Source organism: Paroedura picta, chromosome 9 (assembly GCF_049243985.1).
Source record: "Paroedura picta isolate Pp20150507F chromosome 9, Ppicta_v3.0, whole genome shotgun sequence".
Taxonomy (NCBI): domain Eukaryota; kingdom Metazoa; phylum Chordata; class Lepidosauria; order Squamata; family Gekkonidae; genus Paroedura; species Paroedura picta.
Window position 1 is genome coordinate 81384632 of NC_135377.1, and position 12611 is coordinate 81397242.

The window sequence follows — 12611 nt, forward strand, 5'->3', positions numbered from 1 at the left end:
ATATTTAGGGCCAAGTTTCTTAGATTTCTGCTGGCACCTCAGGTTCTTAGTAGACAAATAGGCCAGGTCTCCCACTTTCCAATCAGGTGCAGGTACTCTTTTCTTATCTGCTTGAGCTTTATAGGCCTGTTTCGCCTCTTTGAGGCTAGCAACAATTTCTGGCCAACCTGTACTGATGGTCGATGCCCATTTATTTATGTCAGGAGTCTCAGTGGAGCTGAGTTCCCAGGTGGGGGCTGTCGCCAAATCAGTCCCATACACTACTTTAAAGGGTGATACCCCTGTTGAGGCATGAACCCCATTGTTGTAGGCAAATTCAGCCAGCGGTAATAAGGAGACCCAATTGTCCTGCTGGTGATTGATAAAACAACGCAAATACTGTTCCAGGATTTGGTTTACCCTTTCGGTCTGGCCATTTGATTCAGGGTGATAACCCGAAGTGAGGGCTTGCTCCACCCCCAATAGTCTCAAGAGTTCCCTCCAAAACTTGGAAACGAACTGGGGGCCCCGATCCGTCAGGACACGTGTCGGGATCCCGTGCAGACGTACCACGTGTTCAATAAAAAGAGAAGCCAATTTTGGTGCTGAAGGCACTCCCGTGCAGGGAATGAAGTGAGCCTGTTTAGAAAAAGCATCCACTACCACCCATATAACGGTGTGCCCGTGGCTGGGAGGGAGGTCCGTAATAAAGTCCATAGTGACATCTGTCCATGGACGAGAGGGGGTGGGCTGTGGTTGCAATAGCCCCTTTTTCTTGCCCCCAACCGGTTTCGAGGCAATACAAATAGGGCACCCCTGCACGTATTTCTCCACGTCTTTGCGCAGGGACGGCCACCAATACTGTCTCCTGACTAGGTGCAGAGTTTTCACGAAACCAAAGTGTCCAGCCGTTTTTGCGTCGTGGCAAAGTTTCAAAACTTTTCCCCTGGCCGCAACAGGAACAAAGAGTCTCTCGCCCTTAAAAAAGAGCCCCCCCTTCTCAGTCAGATCAGGGCGGAGGGAGCCAAACTCCGGATCTTGTGACATCTCCTTCTGGACCCAGCCCCCTGGGATGGGCGGAACAGTCTTTACGTGGCTGCGCGTCACGGCGGCCATCCCTAGTTGGGCGGGGGTAAAAACGGTGTCCACCAATGGGTCTCGTTTGCTGTTGTACTGGGGCAGGCGTGACAATGCATCTGCCAAAAAGTTCATTTTACCCGGCAGATGCTTGAGGGAGAAGTTGAAACGGGCGAAAAACTCCGCCCATCTCATTTGCTTGGCGGACAGCGATCGGGGCTGCTTGAGTGCCTGAAGGTTTTTATGATCCGTCCAGACGACAAATGGGATCGCGGACCCCTCTAGCCAATGCCTCCAGGTGGAAAGGGCCAATTTTACTGCAGCCGCCTCCTTTTCCCAAATTGCCCAATTTCGCTCTGCCCCCGAGAATTTCTTTGACAGATAGGCCAGCGGGTGTAACTTCCCGTCCTCCCCCTCTTGGAGGATCACGGCCCCCATTGCTACGTCCGAGGAGTCTACTTGTACAGTAAATTGCTTAGAAGGGTCAGCATGGGCCAGTACTGGTTCGGACGTAAACAACAACTTTAGTTTGTCAAATGCGTCTTGACAGGGGGGAGTCCACAGAAGGGGCGTCCCCGGGCGGCTCGCCGCTTTTCCCCCTTGTTTGGTTTTCAACAAGTCAGTGAGGGGCAACGCCACTTTGGCAAAATTGGGGATGAAAGTCCTGTAAAAATTAGCGAATCCTAGGAAACTTTGCAGTTGCCTCCTGGTGCGGGGAGGTTCCCAAGCCAGCAAGTCGCGCACCTTGCCAGGGTCCATCTCAATCCCAGCCTGGGAGACACGGAACCCCAAAAACTCCACCGCATCGCGGTGGAACTCACATTTAGACAGTTTAGCAAACAACTGGTGCTTCCGCAAGCGGTTGAGCACTTCGCGGACCAGATCAGCATGACTCTCAACATTCTCAGAGTACACAAGAATATCATCAATATAAACCAACACCCCCTGGTACAATAAATCATGCATAATTTCATTAATCATATTCATGAACACGCCCGGAGCGCCTGCGAGGCCGAACGGCATTACGGTGTACTCAAACTGCCCCAGGGGGGTATTAAAGGCCGTTAAATATTCGTGCCCCTTCTTGATCCGAACTCGGTAATAGGCTTCCCTCAAATCCAATTTCGTAAAAATCCGTGCCTTCCCCAAATGGCCCAACAAGTCTTTAATCAGGGGGAGCGGGTAGGCATTGCAGGTAGAGACCGCGTTCAACCCACGGTAGTCAGTACACAAACGTAGCGAACCGTCCTTCTTTTTTACAAAAAGGACCGGGGCCGCCAATGAAGACGTGGCCGGTCTAATAAAACCCCTCGCCAGGTTCTTATCCAGAAACTCCCTAAGCTCCGCCATTTCCCGGGGGCTCATGGAATAAAGTTTGGCTTTGGGGAGTGGTTCCCCTTTCTTCAGTTCGATGGCACAGTCAGTTTTACGGTGGGGAGGAAGTTGGTTGCACTCGACCTCCGCGAACACATCAGCAAAGTCCCGATACTCAGGAGGGAGCGCTGCCCCCCCCGATCCCAAAGCGGCCACAATCCCCGTACTTGGGGGATCCCGCGGTCGAGCGTGCTGCTCGCAGGCGGGAGAGGTAAAGTCCACAGTCCCTTCTTTCCACTTCACTAGGGGGTCATGCTCCTTCAACCAATCCAACCCCAACACACAAGGGAAGGCAGAATGAGGGGCTACCAAAGGCTGGATTTGCTCCCAATGTTTTTTTATGTCCAAGTCCATTGGGCGCGTTTTCGCTGTGGCCTCCCCTCCGGGAGCACATTTCCCATCTAATTGGGTGATTGGCAAGGGTTCCCTCAGCGGCACCTTTCCCACCCCCAAAGTCTCGGCCAGTGCCGGGCTCACTAGGGATTGGGTGCACCCCGAGTCCACGATACACCGGACTCCCACTGTTTTCCCCGACTTGGGGTTGGAGAGCTTGGCAGGCAGGAGTAGCAAGGGGGAATCACTCACCACGCGTTTGCCCCTGTTGGCGGCCTGCTGGCGGGGCGCCTTTACAGCAGACCGTCCTCGTTTCCCGACTGCTCCTCGGCTTGATCCTCGTCCTCCAGCCCGCTTCCCTCCTCCGAGTCGTCCACTGCTGGCACGGTAGCCACTGGCACCAGGAGAGACTTGGCACTTTTCTTTGGAGTGGTTTTCTTGGCAGGCTGGGCTTTCGGTGGGGCGCTGCTCACGGCCCTCGGGGTCGCTGTTGCTTTTGTCGGGCAGTGTGCGAGAAAGTGCCCCGCTTGGCCGCAACCCAAGCACAGCCCCTTTTCCATGCGCCGGGTGCGCTCAGACGGCTCCAACTTGGCTCGGGGCTTGGCTTTCGCCGGGGTGGAAGTTTTCGCCACGGTTTTGCCTGCCAGGACCTGCACCATCGAAGCTCGCTCCAATCGATTTTCCATCTCCCCAGCCAATTGGACCCACCCTTCGACTGTAAGCGGGTCTTCCAGGAGGAGGCATTTGTCTGCCAGAGTAGGATTGAGGCCCCCCACAAACGACAGCACGCGTTGGGGTTCCGTCCAGTCCGGCACCGAGGAAGCCAGCTCCTTAAACTCCCTGGCGTACTCGACCACTGACAACTTCCCTTGCCGGTGAGCCCTGAGTTTTTTCTCCGCGGTCTCTCGCTCGAACGGTTCCACGTACATCTGGCGCAGGGCTCTCATAAAATGGTTGTAGTCACGGATGGCTTGGGGGTGATAGCGGTACAAGTCCACGAACCACTTGGCTGCTTTTCCTTCTAGGGCTTGACCCACGAAACGCACTTTCTCAGCGTCGTCCTGGAAAGTGAACCCCATTTCCATCATGTAGGCTTGGAGGTGCACCAGAAACGTAGGAAAATCGGAGGGGTCTCCGGAAAACTTAGCCTTGAATTTATAGGTGCTCCGCATCTCCACACCCCGGAGGTGGGCCGGTAGGCGCCCCGGGCCCCAATCCGCCGGTGCCGGGGCCGGTACTGGGGGTCTTGCACCACGGCCGATGCCTCGTCCTCTCCCCGCCGCCACTCTTGCTCGTTCCGCTGCCCGTGCCGCCTCTGCTGCTCGCGCTGCCGCTCGCGCCGCTTCGCGCGCCGCTGCTGCCGCCGCCGCCTCGGCTCCCGCAACGTCCGCCGCCGCCGCTGCTGCTGCCGCCACCGCTGCATCCTCGCCTCCGTCCGCGCCGTCCCCTCCGGCCCCATCGCCGCCCGCGCCGCCTTCGTCCTCTCGCTCCTCGGCCTCGCCTTCTTGTTCTCGCTGCGCTCTCGCTCGAGCCTCTGCCTCCGCCTCGATTTCCAGCTGCGCCCTGGCCCTGGCCAACGCCTCAGCATCCGCTGCCGCTTGCGTGTCCGCCATGCCGTGTTCCTGCAGTGCAAGCCCACCACTCACTCTTCGCAGGCTGGTATCGTGCGCACCACCACCGAGCACTTCCTTCAGCAGGCGTTGCGTTCGGCGCTTCTCCTCCGGATCCAACCGACCCGAAAGATCCTGCAGCCAGTTAGTCACCCTGTCCAGCTTGTACTGCAAGTCCTGTGTCTCACCCACAGGCTCCAGCGCGTAGCTAGGCAGTCCCAGGTGCTCCGGCCACCTCTCATCCCCAGTAGGGCGGTCGTATCTAGACAATCGCCTGCGCTGGGTGACGTGTCGTTCCAAAAATTCCTCGGGCCCCGGGGTTGTCCCCGAGATTGCCCGCATCATGCCCGAGCTGTGCGGGCCGGCACTCGCGCCGTCGCCCTGGGAGAGGTCCCAATCCAGGCCCTCTCCCTGCTCAGAAAAAGTATGTCCCTCGCCCTGCATTTTGCAGGTGAAAGGAGTTGTGAGATTTGACTTGATGTCAGACGCACAGGAAACTCACAACAAAACTTATTCAAAAGAAAATAGTTTTATTGATTAGCACTATACGCATTGGACTGAAAGTCAAATCTGACTCGAAGCCAGATTTGCCTCAGCTTATCAATACATTTCTCCCGCCCAAAGCTTGACAGTTCCCAAGGAGGGGGGTTAGTGAAGAAAGACATATGTGAAACAAAAACAGGATTCCAAACTCCCATCCTTGAGAGAGGTACAAACAACCCTGTGAGCCCACAACAAGATAAGGTTAGAATAACATCACTATTCTATTTTATTGCTTACAAACTACAAGGCCGGGGCTAGCAGGCGCCAGGTCCCATTAAACAATATAACTGACATGGAGGAACTCAGGCTAATTTATGACAGAGATTCTACAATCCTGACAGGTACAGAGGAGAGTGACGAGGATGATCTGGGGCCAAGGGACCAAGCCCTATGAAGATAGGTTGAGGGACTTGGGAATGTTCAGCCTGGAGAAAAGGAGGTTGAGAGGGATCAATTCTGTGATTCTGTGATTCTGTGGTTGTTGCCCCTGAGAAATGGGCAGACCCTGCATGTTTACTCCCAGCTTCAACCACCTCCTGTCTCTTACGCACCAGTCCTCCTCAAGTCAGATGGTGTGTGGCAATGAAGTGTGGCCAGTTGGCATCACTTTTGGGGCTCAAAGTTTGAACAATCATTTCAGGGGCTCCTCCATGGTCACAGGGCTGATTTAGAGGATTGAGTTGGCTCTAGCCAGCTATTCCACCAGTGAAAACAGGAAGCAGGGGAGCCTGTTAGGATACAAAAAGGGACTTTGTTGAGGATTATGAAACTTGCATGGGAAAAGCCCTGTTAGATGCAGACCACAGTAAGCAGAATTAGGTGAGACTGAGTGAAAAAAAACTGGCTGGAGCCAACCCATATTCTTATGCAAGGGCTGCCTTGCGCATTAAACAAAAACAAACTGGATTTGCCATGAGAATACAAAACATCCCACAGGAGACACAAGCCCATTCTTTCTCCCTTTTGAGCAAATACGAGCCATATAGTGTTTCCAGTTTTACCACAAGCTCCAGCCCACACGGCTTTTGTCCAGTCAAGTCCCATGATCCGAGACATGGCCAATTATGAAAGTGAATGGATTTTTGTAAAGGTTTCACTTACCTGAAGGATAAAGAATAACCGGAACAACAACAACTCTGGGTCAGAACTGGTTTGAGGACAGTATTTTACCCTTGGAGTGTGTGAAATATTTACATAAATAAGTTTGCCTTCAGATGCCAAAGCAGGTTAAAGAGTCGATGTATATTTGCCTGTTAATTAGCTGGTTAATTATATATTTACCACTTGGTAAATTTACCAGGCTAGCCTGATCTTGTCACGTCTCAGAAGCTAAGCAGCTTCAGCCCTGAGCAGTATTTGGCTGGGAGACCACCAAGGAATACCAGGGCCCATTCCGCACACATAGGATAATGCACTTTCAATGTCCTTTGGCAGTTGGATTTTCCTGTGCGGAACAGGAAAATCTACTTCTAAAGTGCATTGAAAATGCATTATCTATTGTCTGCAGAATAGGCCCAGGGTCATGACATGGAGCAAGCAACGGCAAACCACCTCTGAAGGTTTCTTGCCTTCATGGGGTTGCCATAAGTCATCTTGATGGTGGGGAGATGACCACTTGAGGACCTGAGCGTTTCTTGTCTTATCATATTAATATCAAGGAACCCAAGACTAGGTAAAGAAATAACAGAGTCTCTAATAAAATGTTACCTGTTTCCTGCATTTAGAACTTTTCCAAAACTTGTTGCCATTGTTATTTGGAACCTTTGGGGAATGTGAATATATCCCTGGCTGAAATGTGGAGTGTTCATGACTTGGGCACAACATGGATTTAAGCTGGGATTTGTACACATGCACCAATTCAATTTAAACTAAACTGCTTTAGGCAGCTTCCCCCCCCCCCCCCCAGGTATTCTCCAATGATGGTCATAATTTCTGACCCAATGCTGAATCAAGAAAGGAGTTGACTGATTATTAAGTTGAACTAGAATTACTTGACCTACTTCTGAGGGAAAATACAATGTATTGATGTGACATTTGAATACGAACATATCGAATCTCCAACAGAAAGTATAAGATGGTTCTGTGCAGTTTGAGAAGATAAATTTATTTGCAGTTTAGCAGGGAGAAGCTGGAATTACCCTTGAAGGAAATCAGGAAACATTTTGTGCAATAGGAATAACAAGTAATTGAACAAGTACAATGTGTTTTTTTTGTGGTTGGAATTACAGATATTTGCATTAATGAGCTGCACTTTGTAATTTTAATAGCCTGATAATATAATTCTGTGGAAAAGTGTTATTTAAAGAAATGACAAACTATTATGAGAACTATCATATCTGAGATCTATTGAGTGAGTGTACATAGTGGCCAAAGGTGAAAGAAAAATTATATGGTTATGGTTATTGCTCATAACCCTTTGGTAGGGGTGCAGACCAACTAAAAATCAATCAATGCAGCTATCTTGCTATATCTGCTAAACTGCCTAGCCAGAAGGATAACTTTTCAGTTGTGAATGCTTGTTCTGATATAAGGTTTGAATCCCAAAAAAGCAGTTTAAAAGAATTTATTTGCAAAAATGTGACCTTATAAATTCAAAAAGTCTTGCAGAAATTTTCTTCTCCTATTTTTACTTCAAATGTTTGCCCTTATTTATTTATTTCTCCTCAATCCCAGCCCATCTGCCCAAAGGAAGCCCAAGCAGTTTGCATCATTCTTCGCTGTTTTGTCCTCACAACCTTCTAGTAAGGTAGGGAGAGTGTCACCAGCAAACTCTGCTTTTTGCCAGGTTAACTTCCTACCTGTGCCTCCAAGGCTGTTGCAAAGGAGTCTGTCCCTGATTGGTCAGGACGTCAGTTTAAAGACTGCCTGGTTCCAGTTGCAAGACTTCCCTTGCAAGAAGACTTATTTTTGCCCTCATTTTGGTATCTCCAGGAGCCTACACTTCTCTCAATGGAGATTTGCCTTTTGGATTTATTTCCCCCTCCTTGTTCTCTCTGAGGCTGCTGTCTCCAATCCTCTCCTCCTGCCATCCGGAAAATACAAAGAAACAAGCAGCCTCATGCTGCACTTGGCTCCTCCTCCAGCTTGCTCTGGCTCAGCAGTCAAAAGACAGAAATAAATCACTCTTGCCGGCTGGACCCCCCATTCCCCTCCCCGCTCTGAGCTTCCCCAATCAAGTGCAGAGCACTTTCTGTTTCAATTCAGGGGATAGGAAGGAGGAAGACCCAGGTTCAAATTGATCTGATTTCAGCAGGATCAACAAGGGAAAAAAACAAAGTAAATGCAGAGCCAGCCTAGTTTTATATAGATAACAAATTTGCATAGAAAGAGGAAAGAGACTGAATTGTCTGTTCTGTTGCCTTCATTCACTTTGTTGTGTGCACGATTCAATAGCATATGGAGAAATTCTTACAAGGGACATTGGAAAAGACGTATAGTTAGCATATTTAGAACTTCCTGATGTTTTTCAAACCATCTCCTCCCATGTCCTGATTGGCACACTAGAGGCGCCCTGCTCCTTTGAGCACACTTCCTTCCTGCTTGCCTCCAGAACAGACAGGCTAAATGAAGACAATAGAACAGTTAGACAGTTAGGTGTTTCTTTACTCTTTCTATGCAAAGTCTGTTTCTCTTCTTAATAAAACTTTTCTATTCTTCTAAGCAGTCTGGTGCTTTACCCGTCCCTTGCACGTTTCAACTCTGCCAACACAAGGATGCAAGCCATTTAGAAACCAATGTTTCTGTCATATTACACAATACTAAGAGTACAGTCAAAGCCAAAGTCAAAACTTGGCACACATCTATTTCCCAGGGATTAAACGGATTGGAAAACAAAGATTTAAGCGGGACAAAATCTAAGTCCAAAGGCACCTTTAAAACTTGAATAAAACTTTGTTAGTCTTAAAGGTGCCATTGGACTCAAATTTTGTTCTGATACTTCAGACCAACACATGACTTAAGCAACGATTAACAGAAAGGAAAAGTATGAGACCCAGAGTTTAAACAAAACGGATTAATCTATTGTGTATTTGTTTAGAAAGTATTTTGACTCTCACTGCATAGAACAATATCTCAGGGGAGTACAATATTTCAGTTGTGTAACGCTCATGAATTTATTTATTTAGAAAGTTTTATTGTCCAATCAGAGTCCACATGGTAGTGGGCATAAAAACATTTAAACAATTAAAATACTATTAAAAATAGAAAATCCAAACACATCAACCTGGCCTATAGATGTAAAGCTGACCGTGCTCCTCCAGCAGAGAAGATTGATAGTATCCTGAGTAACCTGTAAATCCAGTCCAAAAATTGAGAGGTGTTCACTCATTGTGGAAAAAGATTTACTTTGCAGAGCACAGGACCGATTGCCAAACCTTGTCTGTTGTTTTGGGCCACTGCTTAGTTCATCTGACACCTGGTGCTGCCTGTGGATCCTGGGACAGAAATAAACCTTTAGGCCAGGGGTAGTCAAACTGCGGCCCTCCAGATGTCCATGGACTACAATTCCCAGGAGCCCCCTGCCAGCGAACGCTGGCAGGGGGCTCCTGGGAATTGTAGTCCATGGACATCTGGAGGGCCGCAGTTTGACTACCCCTGCTTTAGGCACTGGAACTGGCCAACAGAGATGTTCAGCCAATACACACAAAGCACACAATGGAATACAAAGTCTACACTCATTGCAGTCATGGCCAAGTGATGAATATCATCGTACAGAAAGGAACGGACTTGGAGCTTCTGCTTCTTGCAAGCCACTGGCCTGTTCATCTGAAAACAACCCGCCACACACACACACACACACACACACACACACACACACACAATCCTATATAGGAGGAGGCAGCCAGACCTTCCCCCTCAGTCACATCTGAAGATTAAGACACTTGCTGCTTTGGCAAGAATTAAAACTCTGTGCTGAGTACTATTCTTGCCCCCAGGAGCACCTAAGAATGAGCCAAGATAACCAAGATTCTGATTTAGAAAAGGCTGCATAAAGACTTTCCTGGATTGTAGGGGCTTCATCCAGTAAACCTGAAGCTAACTCTGCTTGGGGCCAATAGATAATAAGCTGATGTTGCCAGACAACTAGAGCACTCTCCCTCCAATGAGAGCTGATCAAACTCAGGAGCTCTAAGTATTCCTGCCCTAAGTTATGGCACAGGCCTGGAGCTTTGGTCTGGACATCTTTTGTTAATAGGACGCTTTCCAGGGTCCTTTTCATCTTTGTGTTCTGTTCCTGTCAATCAACTTCTGCCTACAGGCAAAAAATAAAATAAATAAGTAAAACCAAAAACACATCAACTAACAGCACTAGAAGGAGGGCTAACAACCATTGCTGGAAGTATGCCAGGTGAAATAAGGAACTCTTCACCTGTTGGAGACGGACATATCTCCCTGAGGAAGGCATTCCGAAATCATAGCCCCAGGACAGAGAAGGCCTTTCGTCCGGTTCCCGCTTGCCTAGCCTCAGATGGTGGGGTCAGCGGAAGCAAAGCATTCAAGGATGATCAGAGTTAATGGGTAGGTTCATGTGGAAGAGGGTGGCCATTAAGGGGTCCCAGGCCATACGGGGCTCTAAAGGTTAACACTGGCACCTTGAACTCAGCCCAGAAGCAAATTGGAAGCCAGTGTAGATGGAACAGGAGTGGCGTAACTGCAACCCTCTCCAGCCAACACTCTGGCTGCAGCATTCTGGACCAACTGTGGCTTCAAAATAGTCTTCAAGGAGCGTCCCATGCAGACACATTGCAATAATTTAAACTAGATGTACCACAGTGGCAAGATATTTTCTGCCCACAAAGGGAGACAGCTGGCTCACCAGCCGAAGCTGGTGAAAGGTATCCTGGCCACTGCTGCCACCCATTTACCCAACAGGAGGCCTGGATCCTGGAGCCCCCTGAAACACTTTTAGGAGTAGTGCTTGTCCAAAATGGGATAACCCTGGGCTGGACCTACCAGGAGCACCTCCATTTTGCCATTGTTAGCCTTCATCTATTTCAAACTGCACCTGTTCATGGTTTCCTCAGCCTCCCTGGGACCTGTGAAGTACAGCTGCATATTGGGGACAATCCAGCTCAGATCTCCAGATGCATTGATCTTCATTGATCTTATGTAGAGATTGAACATCATGGGGGACAAGATGAAAGTCCAAAGAACCCAGTTGGCCAAAGACCAAGAGGCAGAGCAACAGTCCCCCAGCACCACACTCTGAAACCTACCCTCGAGTTCAGATCGGAACCACTGCAGTGTCAAACAGTCCCTTCCAGGTTTAGTCCCAAAGGGGGAGCCAGAAACATATCATGATCAATAGTACTGAAAGCTGTTGAGAAGTTCAGGAGAATGAATGGTTAGGGCTGCCAGTTCTGGGTTGGGAAAAACCAGGAGTGGACATGATTTGGAGGGGAGAGGGACCCGACTAGAAGGCTATGGATTCCAACCTCAAACACAGCCCTTTTTCTCCTGGAGAACCCATCTCTGTCACCTGGAGATGAGCTATAATTCCAGGGGATGCACAGGGCCCACTGGGGAACTATCATTCCTAGGGTCATGATCCCCTGTTTCTGTCTCCTGTTTCTGTCCCATAACCAGGCCTGAAAACAGATTGGAGTGGATCTAAACCATCTGCTTTGTTCAGGAATCCCTGAAGATGCCCAGCCATGGCTCGTTCTGTCACCTTGGTAGAGTTGAGCCTCAATGATAGGTATTCAGGTCTCTTGGGTCCTGAGTAGGTTTATTTAGGAGTGGATGCACTAGTGCCCTCTTCAAGCTAATAGCAACCACTCCATCTCACCAAGAGACATTTACTGTCTCCCAGACCCAGTTTGTCAGCTCGTCTGACTGATGTAAGCAGCCAGAAGGGGCAGGTGTAGTGTCTACAAGTGGTAGATCTCACACTTGCAAGAATCCTATCCTCATCCTTAGACTGCAAAAGCTGAAAGGTGTCCCACACAACTGGATAAATTGGCATTCTGGGATCATCCAATCCTGCCTCTGTTAATGGAGGGTCCAAATCAGAATGGATTTAAGGGCACGTATACATGCAAAGAGCCTCTTGTGGCGCAGAGTGGTAAGGCAGCAGACATGCAGTCTGAAGCTCTGCCCATGAGGATGGGAGTTCAATTCCGGCAGCTGGCTCAAGGTTGACTCAGCTTTCTATCCTTCCGAGGTCGGTAAAATGAGTACCCAGCTTGCTGGGGGGGTAAACGGTAATGACTGGGGAAGGCACTGGCAAACCACCCCGTATTGAGTCTGCCATGAAAACGCTGGAGGGCGTCACCCCAAGGGTCAGCCATGATCTGGTGCTTGCACAGGAGATACCTTTAGCTTTATACATGGAAAATGGACAATAGAGCATATTTCAAGTACCCGTAGAAGTGGAGTTTACTATTTGTGTATATTTTGAAGAAGAGTTGGTTTTTAGACCCCACTTTTCACTACCAGGAGTCTCAAAGTGGCTTACAATTGCCTTCCTTTCCTTTTCCCCACAACAGACCCTGTGAGGGAGGGGAGACTGACAGCTCTGACAGGACTGCTCTTTGAGAACAGCTCTAAGAGGTCTATGATTCACCAAAGGTCACCCAGCTGGCTGCATGTGGAGGAGTAGGGAATCATACCTGGTTTCCCAATTAGAGGCCACATTTTTTAACCATTGCACCAAGTTGGCTACTACCCATATTTTATGTAACCATATTCTGACTG